A 16,274-nucleotide genomic window follows, 5' to 3' on the forward strand; every position below is an offset into this window, starting at 1 on the left:
GAACGATACTACTTTTCACCGTGAAATCCGAAACACGCTAGTTTTTGCGAAAAATCTGAATCTTGCTACTTTTCGTAAGAGGCGTCGATACGATATCCTGTTTTAACGATAAAAATTCGGAAATTTTAATGGATCTTTGCGTTTCGGGTCCAGAGTGTAGAAAGGTGTGCGAAGTAAACACGACTTGTTTTTATTTTGACTTGTAGAGCTCGCCGACCGGCTCGCGACTGGCGAGATGCGCCAAGAGTTTTTGTAAGTGACAAGGTATATCCCTTGTTTGTCTCAAACTTCGTTACGAGCTACGAATAATTTTTACACAAAAGATTCGTAAGCTTTTTAGAAAAAACACCTACTTTATCGGCATGCTGCATAAAGTACAATCGTACCGATATTTATATATACTCGGATAAGACGACTTTTCAAAAAATAAGGTACACATTTCGAGGAACCTTTTTTCGCATAGTAGAAAATTTGACGCGTAGAACACTAACTGCTTATACAGTGGAACTTAATTTAGTTGTGAATTAAGATTCAATTTGCATTTCTACAAACGTGATAAGTTTTTCGGTGTCAAAGGTCAAATGTTAAAAAGATAGTCAAAATTTGACGGTTAGGCCTATGAAAGTGCTTCCCTTAAAATTAGAATAATTTATTAAAAAAAAAACTAAGAATTTCTATACAACGGGTATCAGAAATATGTAAAAAAAGACATGGGTTCGTACCATGAACGAAAAAAGAAAAAACGAAACGTCGACCACATTTTTATGGATTACATTACATTAATTTATGTCGTAAAAACCACCGAAAAAGAATGATATATTGACAAGTTTTATATTACACATACAGAAATATAATTAAAATAGGAACAAAAAATGCTCATCAATGTTCTTACGTAATAATCGAAGATTCAACGTGTGTAAAGACTGAAGAAGTATCTTGTAAAAAGGTTGCAAAAACTGCGAAGGTTGCCAAAGCTGCGGGTAGAATTAAGTAAATAATAAATAAATCAGCGGAGTACAGTTTCAAGAAGCAGCCTGACATTACAGCTTACATTTATTGAGACTGAAAATCTAGTCTCCTACAGCCGTTTATTTTTAGTAAAATCGTTTTCCTGATTCCAACAAGTGTTGTCTGTTTTCCAGGCATCAATTAATGCCGATAAATTTGTAACATCGACTTTAGATCTGAATTCAACGATGCAAAAAACTGCTGAGGCAAATTTTGAGAGATTTGATCGATTTTTTTATTTTGAATTACTATACTGACTTTTTCATCTTCAGTTTAGTACCCATATTTACGTCTCTTAAGCTGGAATAACCACTTTATCAGAATCGAAAATGACCTATATGGGTATTTAGTGCTCTTTAGTTGCTAATTTGTTCCCCAAATTTTGATTTTGTTGCTCCAGTGATTTCGCCGAAATTAAGGGCGATGTCAAGTTTAAAAAAAGTTGGCAAAGCCGGGCAAACGGATGACGCAATATTAACGAAAAAATTATGAGAATTGGTTGCTAATTAGTTGCTCAAACAATACACTCATTTCGAACTGAAAGAATCAACCCCTGCTCCGGAAACCACCCCCAAGTCGTCACGTACAAACAATACGCTTGAAATGTAATTGAATGTACTGTACATTTTGTTTTCAACTAATAAATCACTGAATCACGTGAATTTGTCGTATCACCGATTTTGTTGCTCAACCCCCAACACCCGAAATTCACCCCCATGCCAACGGCGCTACACAGAAATGATAGAACGCGTGGATATAAAAATTCGTTAAAAATTGATTTCATATCCGCGAATTAGTTGCTCTCGATGTACCGTATCACCGATTTTGTTGCTCAACCCCCAACACCCGAAACTCACCCCCATGCCAACTACGTACAGAAAAGTGATGGAACGCACGTTTTCCATTGATATGCTGTTATTAGGATTCTGCCGTTCCACCCTTTATTCATTAAAATCACCCCTTTGTCAACTTATCTTGATAAAAATTAGAGTTTCACGTGTCAAAGTTGCTCGGCTCTATATCTAATGTCCAAAGTTAACGCTGCTGATGAGATTGCCATGATCGGAGAATGAGCTCGCCCACGAGTCTTATCCACTTTACAACTCGGCTTTCCAATCCAATTATTCGTGCTGTAATAATGTGTCGAGTTAAATAGTTTTGAGTGCCTGTAGAACGCCCAATATTATTTTATTCTCCCAATGTAATTCCTCGTGGCTTGACAGGCGTTTATGTCTATGGTATGTTAATGACATGTGTCGGTTGTTCCGCGATTATTTCAACAGCATTTCATTTCACCTCTAGTCTCATTTGTTCATTTGTAGAGGATTTTGTAGTCTTTCTACACCTTTAGAGGACGGTAACACCCATATACGGGGGCAACGCATGATCGACACTTTACCCATAACAGTTTCAACATATTAGATACCATTTTTATGCATTTTCTAAAGGAGACCAAGACTCCGAAATCCCTGTCCTCCAAACTTATCACCTCCGCTCTCGTATCAATTTCCCAAAGAGGTACTGATATAATATGTCGTATACAAATATCTGAAAAAAGTCTCATTTTACGCAACAAGAATGCCAGAAGATGTATTCCTGTGATTTAATTACCACTTATTGCAGGTATACATATCCTTGCATCATTTCCACTCAAAACGAAAGATTTTTTAACAATAAATAATTAATATAAACTGAAACTTGGATAAAGATGAGATATATATAACTGTATATGTCATGAAAAACAAGAAAATCCAAATATCATTCAAGGCCGAGTAAAAATGGGTCACGTATTGTAATGCAGTCTCAGGTAACCCTGTAATGTTTTTTTTTTTTTTTTTATGCAATAACGGAATAACGCACATATTTCTGAAAATCTCAGAACTTGTAATTTATATTGATGACTTGGAATTATGTCCAAGATGACCGTCGTTGGCATGGGGGTGAGTTTCGGGTGTTGGGGGTTGAGCAACAAAATCGGTGATACGGTACATCGAGAGCAACTAATTCGCGGATCTGAAATCAATTTTTAACGAATTTTTATATCCACGCGTTCTCTCATTTCTGTGTAGCGCCGTTGGCATGGGGGTGAATTTCGGGTGTTGGGGGTTGAGCAACAAAATCGGTGATACGACAAATTCACGTGATTCAGTGATTTATTAGTTGAAAACAAAATGTACAGTACATTCAATTACATTTCAAGCGTATTGTTTGTACGTGACGACTTGGGGGTGGTTTCCGGAGCAGGGGTTGATTCTTTCAGTTCGAAATGAGTGTATTGTTTGAGCAACTAATTAGCAACCAATTCTCATAATTTTTTCGTTAATATTCCGTCATCCGTTTGCCCGGCTTTGCCAACTTTTTTTAAACTTGACATCGCCCTTAATTTCGGCGAAATCACTGGAGCAACAAAATCAAAATTTGGGGAACAAATTAGCAACTAAAGAGCACTAAATACCCATATAGGTCATTTTCGATTTTGATAAAGTGGTTATTCCAGCTTAAGAGACGTCCCATATTTCACATCCAATGCGAAATCAACGACCCAAAAGTAATGTTCTGTTGCAAATGTCTAAAAAATTTTACCCAAAAGAAATTCAGTGTATCAAAACAATGATTATAAATAATCAAAGATTAAGGCTAATTTATAATATTGAAATGTGGTAGGTGATCGTTAAAAATAAATGGTTAAATATGATTTAAACTGGTAAAAGATAATATATTCTTCAAACAATTCGGTTATGAATATAAAAGAATTATATTTCGTGTCTCGTTCTTCGAGATTACAATGATGATTATTAAAGTGTATAAATTTATGTAAAAGTAACGTCGGCAGAAGTATTTACATCCAAATACAGTAAAGCTGTATGGCTAGTTAAATTCGACATTTTATGCTCTTTAGAAATGTTGTATCATATTAATTAGAAACGGTAAATATATTATTGCTACGAAGAACGTGTACACTCAACGATTATTACATCTAAAGTTGGTCGGTTTATATTTAAATTATACCTTCCGAGTAATACATTTTTCATTGAAGTTCATGTTTCAGCAATTTCAGCTCCAGTTGTTCCTTTTCTAGCTGCGTTTTCAATATTTGCATTTTGACTTCAGCCTTGGCTCTCATATCTTCTTTCGTCATCTCTAACAATTCAAACTTCGATTGCGCCAAAACGGCAAATTGTTTATTACGAATAGCGGTATTTATTCGTATCACAGTCGTCGCTGGCCGCATTCGATGGACGAGATGGTGACATTTCACACGACAAAGCTACGTCCACGTCCGCTAATGTCAATTGCTCGTTCTTGTTTGCCAGCTGCTCCAATCAGGTTGCTCTGTTTCCTCAAGACTACAATGAGAAGCGAAATTCGCAACACTACGCGTAATTTTCGCGGTCTGACTTCGTCCGTCTTCGACCTATACGGACGCTCCCTTCCAAGCACAAGTGTACCAGAATCTGTGAACTGAAGAAAGATTCTACGTAAGGAAACGAATCATCATAAAGTCGACATTCCTTTAGTCAAGGGTGATTGTCTCGGACTTTATCGAAAACTGCGGTGTTTTAGTCTATATTTGTATACGGGATTAACCGGGTGATGGTATCGGTTTGCTGTGCGATTACAAAGTTCTCGACGTCTAGCACGTTGCGAAAAAAAATCAAGTCAAAATATCAAGCTGCTTTGTTCAACGTCCCCAAGGTGCCCAATAATTTTATACCTGATAAAGGTGCCAGCTAAAGGTTAAGAAGAATTAAGGAGACTTACCTCGCGATAAGCCGGTATGCTGGATCCTTGTATGTACTGTAATCTTATACAGGGACCATCAGAGTTGTTCAAGTCGTTGAGACTAATTCATCGTAACTTTGGATGGGCGATCTTTCAGAATTAATTGGTTGAGATGATTTAATACAGTAAAAGATATACCATTGTTGACGCGAACCCTATTTTGCGTGAATATTGGATGCCACGTGAACTCCTACAACGCGAATTAACGAGCTATAGGTGATTAGGTTTGAATAATGTTGATAGCAAATGACGAAATAACCAATATATTTGACAAGTATAAAGCGCCATGGGTAGATTGGTTGTGTAAAGATTGAATTGTTGGCTTATTACACAAATCGACTGATAAGGTTAAAATGGCTCGTGGAGTTAGGCGCACGTCTTTTCTATTGAACGGTGCGTGGACAACTGAATTTTGAAATTGAAGGTGAGCTTGGGAGAGCCAAGATTGTGAGAGAAGTTATAGTCTAAGAGCCCGCGACGCCCAGACCTTCGTTATATTATAAAAGCTGAAAATTCTTCTACATATGTCCCCTGTACAGGTATAAGCAAACCCAGCCTATACAACCTGGGTCGCGGTGACTTTGGCAGGTAACAGGTAGTAAAGGTGAGTAAAATTGTGTTTCAAATTTGTGATAGTATAAAACTTAGTTCTCATATATTTTAACTTACAATCGTATCAGAAACCGCCTTGTCTATTGGCGGACACTTAGGACGGTAACAACCCCTTTCCAGACACCCTCGCAGTCTAATTATTTATAAATCTACTTTCGTCATAGTATAAAATCTGACTTTTACATATGTTATTCGGAAAATTTTAAGAATAATGTTTCCACAATCCCCAGTCACTTTCGATGGTTCCCCCGTCTTCTCTGACACATTGAAGTCTACTCCAGGCGTGCGCGCGATGAATATACATATACGTGAATAAGTGGTCCAGTTGCGGTAAAGTGTTATAATGGAAACAGAAGAAACGGATGAAAACAAATTAAGTTGTTTTATTTGTAAGAAAAGTAAGGGAAAATTAATTTTGCTTTTTGAAGAGAAATTAGAGAAGTGTCAAACTGTTTTGAAAGTCAGAAAAAAACATAACCTTAAATATGCGAACATTATTTTACCTGATGAATATACAGATGGAGGTTATCACCGGGAATGTCATAAAACATTCACAGGCGTTGATAAACAATACTACAATTCTGAGCCTGCAGATTTAAAAAAGAAAAAAAGAGTAAACAAAAAGTCGTTCAGTGTAGACAACTCATCCACAGAATGGAGTAGCGGTGATGAAGATAATGGATATACCGACGATGACGATGGAAATAATTGAATTTTTTTTTAAATTTAACAATACATGTTTGAAACTTTATTTTTTTACTTTGTTTTGTAATGGCTATAATTGAAAGTATAATTTAATTCTTTTTCCATTGATTTCATTACGATCTAAATTATTTTCTCTCCTTATAGTAAAACCGACATACGTACAAATTTATCTCCTTAAAACTTTAAACTTCTAGAATTTTATCGTCAACTGCCGATTTTTCTTATTATTTTCTGCACAATACTTAAAAAAAATTATCGATAGATGTTGTTTTACAACTTTCTTTAAATCACAACTTGATTCCATAAAATTCACTTGAGAAAATTCAAATTTTAGTTGAATACAAAATTTAACGATAATTTGCAAAAGTTAATAGCGTAATGAATCGCATTATTATATCGTTGATTTCATAATTTGTTGATATGAAAATTTTTTTTCCACTATTTTTTTAAAATCAACTTTTTTAATCCGTTACAAATCTACATAATTAATTTTCTTGATGAATCTAGAGTATAGATCGCGCTATTTCACTCGCACCAACGTACATGTATATTCATCGCGCGCACGCCTGGAGTAGACTTCAATGTGTCTGAGAAGACGGGGGAACCATCGAAAGTGACTGGGGATTGTGGAAACATTATTCTTAAAATTTTCCGAATAACATATATAAAAGTCAGATTTTATACTATGACGAAAGTAGATTTATAAATAATTAGACTGCGAGGGTGTCTGGAAAGGGGTTGTTACCGTCCTAAGTGTCCGCCAATAGACAAGGCGGTTTCTGATACGATTGTAAGTTAAAATATATGAGAACTAAGTTTTATACTATCACAAATTTGTAACACAATTTTACTCACCTTTACTACCTGTTACCTGCCAAAGCCACCGCGACCCAGGTTGTATAGGCTGGGTTTGCCTATACCTGTACAGGGGACATATGTAGAAGAATTTTCAGCTTTTATAATATAACGAAGGTCTGGGTGTCGCGGGCTCTCACTAAACTTGGAAGGTTGAGAATAGCAGGAAGGATCGGACGCTGAAGGACTAAGCGAAAGTTAGAAAAACCAGATGTGTGGCTGTAAATTATCCCTTTTTTACCTAGCGAGGGTTTTGCGACGCAACAACTATAATGCTTCGGTTAACTCTGGCAGTAGCTCATTTAATTTTTTATCGAGGTCGAACATTACTGGAATGAAAGTCTTACATTTTATTTTCACTTCGGCTTTTATCAATTCATGCGGCTTTTTGGTGATAGAAACGTACTGGTAATTCTTGATGCCAGTTTTGAGTACAGCTTGGTCAAAGAGGTGAAGCATGATTGATCTTGGTAATGGGATTTTTTTTATTTATTTTATTTTTTTATTTTTCGACAAGTAGTTTAATCAGGAAGGTTAAAACAAAATTGTTCCCTAGATGGTTAGAGTTCGACAGTTTGTGAAAAGTTTTGGACTTTGGTAAACTTTTCGGAACTTTTGAAAACTTTTGGAATACGTTTGGAAACCGGATGATGATTGATATCGATTTTTATTATTGTACCTTCCGATATTTGCGTTAGATAAAACTGAAACACTTAGGCGAAACGGATGGTAGCTTTTATTATATACATAAATACTTGTACATGCCTGAGTCCTAGCTAACAATACTTGAAATTCATACCACGATAAAATGAATTACATTTAATATCATTTATTCACCAAGAAAGATTTATAGAATAATTCTCAACCCATTTTTTAAGTTAAATTTCCTAGTATATTGCCATCGATTTTTGCCTTTTCCTTTAGACAGCTTGATATTTTTTATTCCCGATACGCTTCCTTTTGGCTCTACCGGTTCACTGATTACTAACCCGGACAATATTTCTTGCATTTTGTTGCCTACGGCAGTCATTTTGTTCGATTCTAGTTCCTTCTGTTTTCGATTCTTGTTCACGGAGCTTTTCGCTCGATTCTAACGACTTCCTATCTAGTTCGGCTTGTCGTTGCTCTAGGCTTCTTGTTCTGCTCCGAGTCTATTTTCTTTCTTTGATATGTCTTCGCGTAAAAATTCTGCATTTGACTCAGCATATTTTAGCTTTGTGTCATTGTCGGTCGAGATCATCGCCCCCTCCGCTTCCTTTTGACCACTGTTTCTTATTTCCATCGGCATTGTTATACCGTTATTTGTTAATCGTTATTAGAAATCGTCACATTAAACGAGTGTCTTTTACAGAGTCGATGCTACGAGCTGGTGCTGGTCCCGGTGAAATTCCATTTTATGAAATTTCGAGATCAGAATTGTGGATTCTATTCCGTTTGTAAATTGTTTATTAACTAATTATTGAACGGAATCCCACCGCTGTCATCATAAATCATACGCGCTGTGACGTCTCCATGTCACTAATAAAATACATAGAAACCAAAACAACTTTTCTTTACAGTTCGGACGTGTGCCGAGAGTCAGCATCAACGTTTCGGAGCCTTGTGTTTATTTGAGGGACTCGGGCCCCCCTTACGAGACGGTACAGCCAAGGAAAGTCGTTGTCGGTGATGTATGGAGTGGTATTGTACGTAATAAATTGGAGTTCAGGTATCTCTTCGATGACCGGGACCGGGACCACCTTTCGTCCGATGTCGACCTGTTCCAAGAGAAGGTCTTCCGATACGTCCGGACCTCGTTGGCGGAGAACGATTCCTCTCGGTCGGCCGGCTCGAGTAACGGTGAAAAGAATCGCACGGTCAGAGCGTAAAGATTCCCGCGTTCGTTCCTGACACCGGGAAGTCTGGCTTCTATTTCGGCCTTACTGTTTTCTCGGACGTGTCTACCGGCTCTATCACGAGGCTCGATGCGCGTTGAGGAGGGTTTTGGCATCTACGGGTAAAGGAGAGATGGATTTAATCAAGGCAATGCTAGTTTTGCAAGGGGAAACAGGGTAGGTTACCTGGTTTTTAACTGAAACTATGTATAATTACCTTTATCTCGTAGAGAAAACAACACTGTTTTTTGGTATTTTCGGATTTAGTTATCCCGTATATTATTAAAGACTTTGAATATTTATATAAAACTGAGTCTTAAGTCCAGTTTTAATAAAGTGGAAAAATACTCTCAAGTTGTGAATTTTATAAGAGAAAAACAACTTTATGAATTTTTCTCAATACAGGCTTAGCATGGTAACTGAAGTTGGAATATATCTATAAGGATATATACGTGATATATTTATTACATGTATGCATTTCGTTAGAGGCAGGAATATATCAAGATGGCCGCCGTGGTGTTTGTTTCTCCGCATGGGTGGTTCACGAACTGGGCTGCCTCCTGGCTCCGATCAACCGTGTATGCGCGGTTGCTTGACTCGAAGAGTGTAGGCGGACGACGTGTGTATGCAATTGCCTGACTGGAGGATTGTAGGCGCGCGATCTCTGATGCGTTTCTGCAGCTTTTAGGCGTATACAAGTAAATATCGTGATTAATATATGATTGGAGTTTATGACATGATTTATTATGCAATTCAAAGACAAACACATTTAATGAGCCTTGCTTACATTACCCGATATCGATCCCGACAAGCTAAGAATAATTCATCGGTTGAAAGGAAGGTGTTGTTTCGGTTTCGATTTGAAATAGGTGATGTTTTACAAACCATTTTTTTTCAAAATTTCAAATCGGTGACACGCACGGGAAATATGAACTATCAGTTTAATTACATGAAAAAATTCCTCTCAAATAACCACTTATTCTTATTTTGCGTATCAATTAAATTCTTGTTCTTCGACTTATTCATACGATGGAATCATTGAAATGTTCGTATGCTGATTCGAATGATTTTCATTCGGTGATAATAAACTATTTGGACTAGCAAACTGTTGCAGTGAATATTAATAGAGAATTCGTAATTGTTTTGTTTTGATTGCTATTCGTGAAGGGTACACGACATCTTTTTTTAAACCAAATGGTTACTTACAGCCATTCGACTTATATTTATATGATATTCCGTCACTTCGTATTGCTTATCGTACCGTTCATCGATACATATCGAATTGGCTGCTGCTTCTTTGTGTTCGCGTAGTCACCGTCCTCTATGAAAGTGATTATCGACATGTAGTTACCATTAGTTTTTCATAAACTCTCACCTGCGCCCAGTTGGCATCACGATGTCTCGCACAGTCAACGCATACTGTGATCAACACACAGTTATCACAACCATTCTTGTCAAAGTGGAATTACCAACAAAGCGTACGATGCACTCTTTTCAAAGCCAGTTACCGACGGAACGTCTCACACACTTTGATCGTTAGTTTCTATATTTCAACTCCCCTACAATTGAATAACCATAAAATACACCATACAATACAAGCTCATAAACGCTACGAATAAGTATATGTAATATTTCTTGATCATAGAATGTAATGAAGGGAGAAATGAATTTTATTGTCGCAGCTACAGTGAACGTTAAAATCTACAAACCGTAATAAAATTTCTAGACCAAAAAAAGAACTCGTAAGAACAAACAACATTAGCTGTTTCAAAAGAAAACAGGACTTTTTCTACCTTTCTTAGTAGGATCTGATCATGTGTAACTATACTAACATGTAAATTGAGTGGTCTTTACTCTTTGATATGGTCAGTATCAAAATTGGTTGCTTCCGTAAACTAAAATAACTCTAAATAGATTGCAAAAACCTTGAGTACGAACCCGAGCTTCTGTTTCTATTCCGAGTTCTACTTCACACCATTCGAATTTCCTTTGACGAGAACCAGGAATTGCTTACGCATTTGTGAGTGCTCGCCGATTTATCGGTTAACACTCTCCTATTCTCCCGCGAATTCCCGTGTCACGCTTAAATTTATGATTTCAGAATCTATTCCGTGTGACGGACATCCGGAAGATGCCACATTTAGATGGTACGTTCGGGGCGGGGTTGAAGTTGTGAATTTGAAAAGTTCCGAAAGTGCGTAATTACGAGTTATTTGAGGGCGAAACGAAACTCGAGGTGAAGAAATCAACCTTTTACAAAACAACAAAGTTGGGAATTGTTGCAAGCCCGACCGCTCAGAATTCCAAGATGCAAGGTTCTCAAAATTAAAGATACGATAAAGTAATGTTCCGAAAAGTAAAGTTCCGATAGAGCAAAACATCCGAAAAATGCAGTTTTGATTGAGTAAAGTTCTGGAAATTAAAATAAAACCTCACAGCGTAGTTTCCTCAACGAGTGGGTGTGAAAAATCAGAAAAACCGAAATCGGAATGTCTCGGATTCCGAACGTAAAAATATCGAAAATTCAAAACAAACAAAGATCAGAGGTGAAATTTTACCAAGTAAGAAATTGACAGAACTGAAAATCTTGGACCATTCGGAATTTCGATGTTTCACATCTTAAAATTTCCTCACTTTCGTACTCTCGGAACTTTGACTTGTCGGAGTTATGCACTTTAGGAATTCTCACCTCTCGAAACTTTGCTCTTTCGGAGCTTTGAGTATCGCGTTTCCGACCGTTCGAAACTTTGATGCCTAGTCAAAGTTTGATTACTTTACTTTAAGCTTCGCCACAAAAGAATTCGGAATTTGGCGCGTTCGGAACTGTTCAATTTCTGAATTTCAATCTCGCCCCGTACGTTCTGCAATGACGACGTCGTGTTCCAGAACACGGTGCGGGTTACCGAGGAAGATCGGTTGCTTATGCGGTACCTAGGCGACAAATATGATCGAAATGAATTGCACAATACATTTACTCTGGAACAAGTTCTGTGCAGCATAATTTGATCGTAATCTTTGTCACGACGACGTACGATTCAAATATGATCGTCGACCTTTAAAAATATTTTTATGCCAATCGAGAAATTATCCGAATCATGTAAATTTTTATCATTTTCTTCAATGCATTAGGACAAATTTTATTCAAATTATACAGCCGTAGTATGTGATTTTAATATTATTTACGAAGAAATGAGGATATTTGCCTGTGTATAATGTTTTTGCGAGATGATTCTCATAAAATGATTGAATGCGTATATGTATCTTTGATCATGCACCAGACCTGCTTTTTTGGAATTCGTAGTAACTTTGTAACGGACACTTAGTAACGGAACATCCCCTGAAGAGAATGGCGCTTGAAAATTTCCGAAAACTAACCGTTTACTCGGAATCGTGGCAATAAGGGAGCAGCGCATGAGACGCGTAGTCTTCTTTATCCGCCTATATCTCTCTTAAATATTTGTATATTTTTTAAACTGAAACCGCAAAACCTTATAGCCGAAACTCAAATAAAATCGTTGTGCAAAAGAAAATGTACGTACGTCGTTTCAGTTCTTAACAAATGTCATTTGAATATCATTCCATTTTCTGCCTATTTTCTCTTCCTATTCCCCCTAAGTTCTACGCTCCAGACAAGGGAATAAATTCATGACTGTCGACCAGACTTGACGTTCTCAAATAATCTTCCCGGACACTGGCAAAAATCAGTACCGTCCAAAGTTATTTGTACCACCGAAGCTGTCTCCGTTCTAATTCTTATTTATTTACTTGTCAGGTAGTACAAATTTGAACGTAAGATAATATTCAGCGTTTATACCCTATAGAGGTGCAAAATACCTCAAACAGGACCAACTTGGGAAACAGATTTTCACAAAATTATGTTACCATATAACAGATCAAAATAAAAAAAGAGAATAAAGATAAAAGACGAAATAAAAAGTTTAATAGATTTAAGTGGTAAAATAATTACTTCAAACCGACTAGCCAGTTTCTCAACTTCCTTTTTATAGTATTTTTTTTTTTTTTTATGGTTCAAGGATTTAAAATTATTATCTGATTTATCGAAGTATAATATATCATAGCAGTAATAAGACTGCTTCTATAATAGATTCCTTTTTGATGTTAGGGAGTAGTGTTTTATTTCTAGTATTAGAGCTAGAAATATCGAGGTTAGATTTTGAATTTGTCTAGTAATGTAATAGTGATTGCAGAATATAAAAATCTTTGAGACACAGGGATCTTTTAACATTATGGTTGCTTAGCACTATATTTAGGATTTGTCGTGATAAGCAAACAAGCCCTGAAACGTTAGAATGATAAAAAGAAAAAAAATAATTTAGCATTTGAATAATTCAGATAAAAAATACCCACAATGGCTATATCAATGAAGAAAATCTTAATGTCTCTTTTCGTCATTGCTGTTATACTCGCATTCATTGGAACAGCAGACGCGTGTATTCGTGACCGTGACGGAGTTGGTACAAAAATAAAATTGAATAATTATTGAATAAGCGACTATTCTTATCTTCTTATCAAAATTTTCTCACGGTCCGAATTCAATTATTATTTCCTTGATATTTCCGTGAAAAAGCGAGGAATTGTTTTCCACAATCAGAAAGACTAATGTGAGTTGAAAAATCGACACAGCTTTTTGAAGGGGAATTTGGTTTTAACAGAATACTTTACCGTAATTTTCGTTTTCTCTTCTTCTCCCTCTTAACGAGTTTTAATGAGATTAATTGTTTTGGGAAAATACATAAATAGCTAAAAACTAATGTATTCTCGGCTAAAGAAAAAAATCAGACATCTCAATTCTTAATTTAAAAAAAACGGACATCTCACTTCCCTGTTGCTGCTGAATTTTTGCGTGAACGCGCTGCCATTTGGCTTTTTGAAGAGGCACAGCGTTCATGTAAGTCTCAAGCTGTTTCTGCAGCTTTTAAGAATAATACGGCAAGTTTCCGTATCTATAGAATAAACTCAGTAAGGGCAAAATGATTAAACACAAAGGAAAAGCACCTGAAATTCACCCAACGATTTTCATAAATTGACAAATTTGTTTTGCATAAATTGAGCAAGGCAGACTTGTCATTTTGGTCCCGAAATTTCAGTTTTCTATTGCGGTATGAAGTGTGGAATTTTTTTGGGAACCCGGGAGAAGACTTTTCATGAAACACCGTGCGAAAATACGTGTGTTCGGTACGTTAACGTATGCAGTGATAAAGCGATGCCAAAGTAGACATTCGGAGACGTTGCACTCGTTTCTTCTGATCTCGAAAAACCCAAGATACGCTTGGCGGAAAAGGCGGGGAAAAAAGGAACAGACGATGAGGAAAAACACTTGATAAAATTATCTACGTCGTAGCTTGGTTGGCAAACGACCGTGAATTCAAACTGTAAACAATAAGTACGCCGACGGTACTTTACACGGCATGCGAGATGCTTGTCACCGTATTCGTTGGGGATTCATTCCCCTGCAGCAGGAGTAACAATAATGGATGAGAAATGAAAAATGAAGTAACTGTAGTGTCACCGCTGCAGCTAAGTACCTATATTATGCTTGCCACACTGTAAACATCTAGATAACAAATGTTTCCTCTTTTCCACACTTCGTTTGCGAGTAAGCCAGCCACCTGAAATCGTTTGCAAAAACATCTGCGAAATGAAACAGTATGCTAAGCAATTGGATTGCAACAATGGAAGAGAAGAAGAAGAAGAAGAAGAAGAAGAGTAAGAATCGTGCAATAGTGAAGCGTCGCACAACGGAATATTGAGAGGCTTAAGGTCAATCGACAAACGTTGTTTCCACAACGCACGTATGACGATTAGAGGATAACACAGAAGCGATATAAGCTTTGAACAATATGCGCGAACCGATAAACTGCCATGGGTTGGAGATATTTTAACTATGACGTAATATCGCGATTAATCTACGGTAGTGAAGAAAATGTAAAAGAAACGAAAGAATGGAATCCTTATCCAGCTGTAGGCACAAGTTAGCCAGAAGCTTGCCAATCGAGCCCAAGTGCATCTGGGGGTCAGTCGCGAGGCGTTTTGCGTCGCGGTAATATCTCCGTTTCTTGTTTGTCAATTTATTTTTAACCGCCCCTCTCGGTAGTCACCGATGCACGACGCAATATCCCACAGTCACGTCTGTTTGAAAATTCGTCCTCATGTAATGATCGATTATTCTAAGTTTCCCTTTTTTTCTTGTCGCACTGTCTAATATGAATTAATTTTGAGGCAAAGCGTTTTTTCACATCCTCATATCACGAATAATTTACCGTTAAATTCGTAGCTTTGCATGCAGACTGACAGTTAGAAAAATCTCTCGTCAAGTCGCAACGTCAACGTAAAATGACTTGGAATTCTCACACATTCCTCACATGTGGGTAAATGTAAACGGTCACTTTGAGAACATTCAAAATGCTGAACCCAAAATGCCATTTACATTTTAAATACATATTGTAAGTGAAAACATTTCTAATATTAACAAGCAGTGATGATAGCACGTGCATTTTACATTTTATTGTTGTAACAGCAGTGGACATAAAAATCCACAAGCCTTAATACAATTACTCGACGAAACAAAGGTCTTGTAAGAACAAGCAACGTTAGCTGTTTTAAAAGGAAGCATAATCTTTTTTTTTCACCCTTGCAATTAGTAGGATCCGATACAATTTTCGTTACATGTTACCGCTTCGAGGCAACGCAGCGAACAAGGTATTCAATACCAGAGGTAAAGCAGAAGTGTTTCGAGTTTTCTTTCAACTTATGTATATCTTCGCCAGTACTTGTGTCATCCATGCACAATGTAACCTTGATCAACCGGACTTACCATGAAATACTTTTTACTCCTTATTACTTCCGCAAATCCATTATGTCGTCAATAGAACGACTGCATACATACCTACTCGAGGAGTCTGTTCTACATTCAAGAAAGTGGATTCTTACGTACACTCGACGATTTTTTTGAACCAGTCGAGCAATGAAAACTTTGCGCTTCTCCTTAGTGATGTTCGTCATGCTAAATTGATCTACAGCAAAGGAACCCTTATTCGTATAGATCTAACGTCCAATTGTTCACACGTAATCCTACCTAAACATTGACACTGGATCGGTCAAAGTTGGTAGTTACTCCGTGTCAACACGCAAAAATTTTCAATACAAAACTGCGATGCCCTTTGTCCAAAATTTTGGAATCTCACAAGTACCGAAACTCTACAGTCAGTCTGGAGCCATGATTGGTAGACGACTCGAGATGTATGGTAGTCAGTGGACAGTACAGTGTACAGTGGAAAAGTTGGTCTCATTTAACCGCAAGAAGGCATTCAATCGCCATAGATTGCAATTGCCCAACTGACACAATCCATTTCCGAAGTTAAAACTCGGAGTTCAAATCGCCAGTGCAACATATTTTCCTTGTTTACATTTAGTTGG

General features: G+C 37.0%; 1 long non-coding RNA gene across 2 annotated transcripts in view; it reads left to right on the forward strand.

Moving 5' to 3' along the window:
- The window catches only part of LOC124212506 (uncharacterized), a 40,945-nt gene extending 28,584 nt beyond the window's left edge, over positions 1–12,361 (forward strand). For both annotated transcript variants that reach the window (XR_006881669.2, XR_006881668.2), the window contains 3 exons: positions 8,523–9,014; positions 9,324–9,535; positions 10,939–12,361. This is a non-coding gene — a long non-coding RNA (uncharacterized lncRNA). The remainder of the gene's footprint in view (positions 1–8,522; positions 9,015–9,323; positions 9,536–10,938) is intronic.
- Positions 12,362–16,274: the final 3,913 nt, after the last annotated feature.

Source organism: Neodiprion pinetum, chromosome 2, assembly GCF_021155775.2.
Source record: "Neodiprion pinetum isolate iyNeoPine1 chromosome 2, iyNeoPine1.2, whole genome shotgun sequence".
Lineage (NCBI taxonomy): Eukaryota > Metazoa > Arthropoda > Insecta > Hymenoptera > Diprionidae > Neodiprion > Neodiprion pinetum.